We start from the raw sequence: 8104 nt of genomic DNA, 5'->3' as shown, positions 1-8104 counted from the left end.
GTCATGTGTCAAATTCTATCTGGAGCACCTTATTTCTGACATCACACAAAGCTTCTGTCACTTGTAGTATAGAGAGAATCCAGTTTAAATGACCATCATTTAACAGTAAATGTGTTGTCAATTCTCCAATTTGCACCGTGCACATCCACGTGAAGCTGCACCAACATCCTACCTCCAATCTGCCTAGTCTCAATTCTATACATGTATGCATTATAATATTAAGTATTGATAACTTGTTTTATTGAATAGCGTAAAGAATTCAGATAAAGTCAAGTTCTTTATGTTTCCCTCGTGATTGATCGTACTGTTACCAGTGTTCAAGTTGCAACTTTTGTCCTGTGACAAAAAAATCCAATAACTCACAAAAACATCTTTGACCAAGACAAAAGACTTTTCAAAGTGAGTTACATAAGGCAGAGAAACACAGACCAGAACTCATGGTGCTCCTCCAGATCTTTAAATAACAAAAAAAAAAAAAAAAACATGTCACAAACAAACAGTTCAGAAGGATCCAAACTCATGTTACCACTGTTTAATGTGAGAACACAGGAGACTCTGAAGGCAATAAGAATCATCCTGCCTCTTGTTTTAAAACTAAAATGTGACAATAGTTATTGTGCAGAGGCACAGAGTTAAACTGGCCTAAACTGTAAATATTAAGTAAACCTTGACCGTAAAACACCTTAGTTCTAAAAAAAGAAGAAAAAATAACATGACCTCAAATTTGAAATGGGAAGCCAGTGAGGGATCAAGCCTTTGTTGCTTCATCCCGTTAGCTGGTGAGATTAAAGATTTTCTTTTCCACCCACGCAAAAGTCTGTTTATACTACTGCTGCACATCCACATAATTAATGGTGAAATTGTCCTTTAATGAAGCTTTCACAGCGTTTGAAAGTTAAATTAGTTTGTCCTCTTCTTTCAGGGTCACTCATGTTTCTGCACAATCTGTGAGTTCACTCAGGGTAAATCTTCCTGTTTCTCTTTCACAGTGGCAGAGGAGCTTTTCTAACATGGCTCAGAGTAATAAAGTGCTAAAACAATAAAGTCTAATAAAGTATAAAGGCGTGATTGGATCAAGGGTCACTGAATGCCAACACTTGTTCACCCTTTAGTTATATTTTGTGCGTCTGTGTTTATATGTGACCTGAAATATGAAAACTCTTATTACAGACAAAGGGAATCTGGGATCACATCCGACATGAGCAGAGCTGACGTTCCTGACTGAAAGCAACATATAAAATCTGCATCATCATCATCATCATCATCATCATATGGTCGCATGTTTAAACTTTGATTGTCTCTGAACTTCAGTCTGGAAGTTGGAATTACACAAAATAAATCGGTTTTATGAGGTCATTCACTACGATTGAGGTTTGTTTTGTGTCCACAGTCACTGCAGAGTTTTGTTTCCTCCTTGGTTCTGATCCTGTCCGACCTACACATGTTGATGACTCTTTAACCTTCACCTGTTTTCGTCTTGTTAAGGACAAAGGTCCAGTACTCTACACCCTACATGTGTCGTCAGTAGAACACGTTCCAGTCTTTTGTTTCTTTTTTAGAACAAAAACCACCACAGCGAACTTTTGCTTTGATTTTTCGAAAGTGAATAATGTTTCTCTACATTTTACATCTATATCTACTATAACAACACCTACGAGGTACCACAGTGGATACCACAGGATAGATGAAACAAGCAGGTTGGTTCCTGTCCAGGTAGCAGACAGACTGCCTCTGATTTCTGGGAAACGACCAAGTGCTTCAGTCAGTAACAACCAGCAGGAATTGATAAAGGAACAGACCTGCTTGGAGAAAACCCGTTAGTGTTGGTGCTGTGATTGACAGAGGCCCCCGGCAGTCACGTGGCTGCACTGCTTTTCTTAGAGGAATATGAAGGCAGTAAATGTCACCTCCACCGCTCAGGACCTCACAGTTAACACCTGCACCTGTCGTCGATGGAGATGAGACGCTGGACAGCAGCTGAGCTCTGAAGTTTAAATACAACACGTCTTCTCTCATCTATTTTTAACATCACCCCCCTGAATGGGCTTTATGTAATGTAGCTCTGTTAGGTTTTGGATGTATATTTTATGATTCCCAACTTGCTTGTATGTTTTAAGCATTAGATTCCAACTTTTCATAATTTATCAGATAAACTACAGTTTTTAGATTTTTACCTTCTGTCGCTCCGTTAGAATCCAACATCTTGCTCACATGACAGCTCAGACTAGCCTGTTATAGACAGCACCCTCCTTGTGTTTGTCTTGTTTCTAACTCGTGTCCTGTGTTTTACTTTATTCTTGTGAAGCCCTTCAGTCGTCTTCTGTGGTAAATAAATCCGACATGACGAAACGTTTTTACATTTGCAGCTGGTTACATGAATCTGCCAAACAAGCTGTGTTCCCAAAACTCTTTGTCTGCTTCAACATCATAGAACAAACTGAAAAACAGAATTGAAATTAAACAAATCTGAATCTGTCATTTAATAATGACATTTTTTATGAAATTCCCATGACCTGTCACGTGACTTTCACACCTATTCTCACAGCTGCTCCTCCCGTCACATAAATCATCAGGTCCACCCACCTCACTCATCTTCACTGTGAGTTTAAGTCTTTCCTACCTGACTGTCAGAATAGAGTTTAAAATTCTTCTCCTCACTTATAAATCCCTTAATAATAATAATAATAATAATAATAATAATAATAATAATAATAATAATAATAATAATAATAATAATAATCAGGCTCCATCTTATCTTAAAGACCTCATAGTTCCTTATCTTCCAAGCAGAACTCTCCGTTCTCAGGCTGCAGGTTTACTTGTGGTTCCTAGAGTTTCCAAATGTAGAATTGGAGGCAGAGCCTTTAGCTACCAAGCCCCTCTCCTGTGGAACCAGCTCCCAGTTCAGGTCCTGGAGGCAGACACCCTCTCTACATTTAAGACTAGGCTTTTATAAATCTTATAGTTAGAGATGGATCAGGTGACTCTGAACCATCTCTTAGTTATGCTGATATATATTAGTCTGCTGGGGAACTCTACTGATACACTGAGCTCCTCTCCTCTCTCCTTTCTCCTCTATCCATTCAAATTCTACCATTTCATGTCATTAACTTTGTGTCTTCTCTCTCCTGTAGTTGTGTTTCCTCCTCTCCTTCTCCCTCTCTCTGTTCTCCTCTGCAGGTGTCCCTTTTGTTGCCTGCTGTTCTTCTCTTTCTCCTCTTTCCACTCACCCCAACCGGTCGAGGCAGAAATATCACATCACTGTCTCCCAGACCCTTATTATAGAGTTTCTCTTTGGCCTTAATAAGTGAAGTGCTTTGAGATAACTCTGTGATTTGGTGCCGTTTAAATGAGCTGAATGTTTGTCCTGCTGAAGCAGCTCGCTTCAAATAGTTTTGACCTTTTCAGCAGTGTCTTCACTACAGTTATATTACTGCAGCTGTAGACCTAAATGTGACAGGACATCATTTGTGTTCATAAAACTTCCAACGGCAAAAAGACAAACAGAAATGTCAGCTCCACTGAGGATGCTGGTGTTAAACATGTTAAGAGTGGTTCTCTCCAGGTCACAAACACTGAGGATGAACCAGGACACAGCTTGGTTCAGCAGGAAGAGGAAATAAATCTGGATTAGGAAATTTAACAACAAACCAAATCAGCCACTGTGCGTTATCAGGCGATTGAACAGTCATGATCACACCCCTGCTATTATATTACCTAGTGAGCCTACGAACAGCTGGAGCAGGCACCTGCTGGTATCTATGCTGCTGATAAGTCAGTGAATGGAGTGATAATATAGAAAGCAGGTGATAAGACACAACCAATAATTCAAACCAAAGAGTATTAAGATGTTAAAATATGTTGTTGTGTGTGTTTCTTCTCATTTTTATTGCTTTATTGTAAAATGTTGTACTTTTAGACTCTCTATACTTCTAATGTGTGTTTCTACACACCACTGTCTTCTCGCTCCTGTTACTGTAATTCACATAACCTCAAACTTCTGAGTTATTCTCCAGCCCATTTGCTGATAAGTCATCAGAGAGATATAAGCTGAGATGTCTTTGAGAAGTTTTTAGGGTATTTTCTGCATCAGAAGCTGGAGAATGAAGTTAATTCTCTTATGCACAAAATCACCCTCTCCCCTGTGGTGCAGGGCTCCTGAGCTCTTAGTCCCTGCTCACAGATATTGACTTGAACTGTCTTGTTACTCTAATTTGATATTCTCGGTGGATGTCTCGCATCAGAAATGGTGGAGCTGTCCTTTAGTGTCTCTGGGCTGCTGAGGTCAGCAGGGTTGAAGGAATAAATAAGCAAAATATTTATTATGTAGTTGGAAGATATGTGGATATCAAAATCCCAGAGGTTTGGAGATATGAGAGCAGCCAGTTCTGTACTAAGATTCATGCATTTAATAAGTCTCCTGGGAGTTTTATGAAATGCCTGCAGGAGGAAAACAAGGAGCAAGGAGGAGAATGACAGAAACGATTCAAAGGAAACTGCAGACATGGATGAAAATGATAACAGTGAGTGCTTGGTGTTCACCTCCTGCTCCTGTTATTCCTAATTGAACACTGGAGTGGTGCCACTGTAGCTGTGAGCAGAGTCAAGACTAGAAGATGTCTTTTTTTAGCACCTGCACTTTCTCCTACAGAGACATTTTTCTCAAGTGGGCTGTTTGCTTTTCTCACTGTCGTCTTGTTCTTCATCCTTTCAGTCGTCCGTGGAGAGAAGTTTGTCATTTCTGTCTGACACAGCAGAAACACATCAGATTCAGATCCATCCTGTTCCTTTGTAACTCTGAGTTTATTTGTTCACACTGCTGTGTAGGAATCACAAGGTTAACCAGATGATGACGCATGAAATCAGTGTAATGAGACGCTTTGGGATAAGACTTTACTAATGTAAACTGGTGAGTCCTCAGCTCAAGTCAGTTAGTAAAGTTAAAGACAATTTAGTTTTCATGACAAACTTTTCTTTTTCTTACCTGCACAAATGAGTTTCCATAGTTTTTTCTACTGCTCAGGAAATAAAACCCATTTCAATGTAAATCTGAAAAGTCAGCAAATATACTACATAAAATAAAGTTGAGTGACTTTTGACATAGTCAACAAAGCTACAAGCAGCAGCTGTTTCATCCTTTCACCTTTGATTATGACCTACACTCTGTGCTGAACCTGAAGGCATCGTCTGTAAACACAAAAGGATTCTTATTATTGAAACACTTAACAACCATCTAATGAGATCAAAACCACATTTGTTGGTTTTGATGTTCTCATGAATAAGAAAAGAATAAATATGGAGAATGCAGACGACTATAACTGTAGTTAGTAACAATGCTTCTACTTTGAAACACACAGACCGCAGGTAGAGAAGACGACTAAAATGTAGAATATGTAGATTTAACTGAGTAAAAGGCTAAACAGTGAGTACACAGTATTCCTGTGATACAGCTGCATATTTCCCCCAGGGCTGCCGTGAATGAGAATGGCTGCCATAGGCCACTGAGTCCAATCACTGTTGAATGCGCCAAAACAATTTTAGCACAATTAATAAGCAACAATCAGTTTCATTAATTTCTGATTGTGAGTCTCTGGTTGCTGCTTCATAATAAAAGGCTCCTGCACAGTCTGAGGGGTTAAATAATGCACGTAGAGCGTGTGGATGTGCCAAGATGCCAATGGTTCAAGCAGAAAGCACATTTTGCCTCTGTAGCTCCCCTTTTAATTTTCTGGGAAACAATGCACCTTTCCTCTGGTGACAGTCCAGGTCAAAGCGTTTCACCAGTGATAAGTAGAGAAAAACCTAACTGTCTGTTCATCAAAGACATTTCATCATCAGTCACAGAAGTGTGAGATAGCTCCCACGTCGTCTCCAGTATGTAGAGTCATTTCACCCCTTCACACACGTCAAGTGAACGTGTCTCAGTGAGAGACAAACACATCTGAAACCCATGATAATGTTGGGTTCATACTGCTAAACCTTTTCTCTGCATGTAGTGGATTATGATTTGCATTAAGCTTTTTGTGGTGTGGGTTTATCAGCATGCTTGCAACCATCCGTCCAAATGCTGTCTCCTCATATTCTTCCTCTTTGTCTTGATCCAATTTCCTCAGTCTGTCCCATACAGCCTCTTCAAGCGGTATCTTTTCTTCTTCCTGTCACTGTGCTCATGGATGAGAGGGTGGTAACGGCTTGATAAAACAGATGAGACTGTAATGTTCCCTGATGAACAGACTTGTTCAGCAGAGGCACTGGAGTGATACAGTCCTGCTGCAGAACCAATGAATCACTAGAAACACAATAGTACTATGAAAACCGAACAGTTGCCACCGACAATATTACTTAGGTGCATGTTTAACTTGTTCATGTTTAACTCGGTGTCTGTTAACATGAGCCCCACAGTAAGTTCATGACATGTACAGAGACCGAAGGGGACGGACTCACTTCTGTCTGTATCCTTACTGCATCTTCTTTTTGTTTTAATACTGTATCTGACAGATCTCTGTGGCTCAGCCACTTAAGTGATATACCTCGAAGAGTTTATTCATCTGGCAGTAATTCATCTCAAAGAGGTTTCACAAAGATACAGAAAACAGCTGATCTCTTCAAACAACCCCTCGTCCATTTTTCTACTGTCTGTGCTGCAGGTGACATTCGTGTGAGTCTTAATCAAACAGGGGTTTAGGGTTGAGTGGCACAGACCAGGGACTGGACTCCACTAATTATCAACATATTCTAGATGCAAATATCCTGCATTCAGCCAAGAGGGTGGACATGAAAAGAGGCTGGCCTCTCCAGCGGAACAATGATGCAAGACAGACTTAAAAACTCGATGGCACTAACGAGCTGCATGCTTTAGTTTAAGTCCAGTGCAGATGTCACAAATGGGCTGCTCAATAAAGTTGGACACAATTCACACAGGTATGTCTTCACAGAGCAAACTGTCGTCTCTCTAAACGGAGCTCTCTCGGATACGACCGAAGGTTTAGTAACGAGAGTCAGGACATCCAGATTAGAACACAGCAGGAATCTGTTGTTTATCTTCGTCATCTCTTCTCTGCAGTTTGTACAGTATCTGATTGACTTTCTCCATGCTGCTTGTTGGTTGTCTGTGAGATAACCTCCACATTTATGGGGGAAACATGCTTTACTTTCAGAATAATGTCTTTTTATACCCTGGGAACTTTACAGCATTGGAGATGTTGTAGTTGTAAATGATTTTGGATCCACAGTGAATGTAAAACTTTATTTGCTGTGACTATAATAACAATAAAACCGACTTTGGAGTATCCCATGTTGTGCACAAATTAAACATAATTGTACCGTGGTGTTCCAGTTTATTTGAGGTTGGTGGCCAAGTCCTCATCCCGCATGGATTAGAGCATGACGGATGGGTCAAGTATGATGGATGCGGTGCATTATTGCTGCAGACTAACTTCCAAAAGTTTGCAAGGTGGCAAAAGTTTGACTAAGGGACTATTTGAAAAATGGGGAAACTGTCTTCAAACAAAACATCTGACCTGGAACAAATGAAATGTGAGTTGGGTCGACTGAGTTGGTTACTGAGCTCTGCTGTGAAAATTCTTCATTATGGAATTAATCCACTTTGTGACCTGCAGACAAAAAGTTAGATGTGTTGGATGAGAAGTGTAGAAATGTGGGCAGAGATGTGAGTTAGAAACTCAGTGACAAATGTACACTCGCTAATTCCTTTGTTGGTCCAGCTAAACTCAAAGTTCAAGTTAACTTTTCTTATCCGTTTTCTTTGATTTACCACCTCTACCACTGTTTTAAAAATGGGCTGTATTACATATGAGGTAGCCACACATGCCTTTTTTAGCTCCAGGAGTTCCTGAGGCATTCCCCAGCTCAATGACACACACACAGCCTCTGTATCTATAGGTGCCCTGAGCACAGCCGGCTCCTTTTTGATGTGAAGGAGAGCCAGCTCTACTCTGAGCTGCTTCCCAACTTTATTTCTCAGACTGAGCCCAGACACCCTACTGAGAAACTGGAAACTCATTTCACTGACTTCTATCTGCAGTCTCATTCTTTCAGTCACTATTCGAAGCTCATGACCATAGGTGAGGGTTCACCTGTACAT

The sequence above is a fragment of the Anabas testudineus genome, chromosome 6, assembly GCF_900324465.2.
Source record: "Anabas testudineus chromosome 6, fAnaTes1.2, whole genome shotgun sequence".
Taxonomy (NCBI): domain Eukaryota; kingdom Metazoa; phylum Chordata; class Actinopteri; order Anabantiformes; family Anabantidae; genus Anabas; species Anabas testudineus.
The sequence above is the reverse complement of the archived record's forward strand: the minus strand, read 5'-3'. Positions refer to the sequence as shown.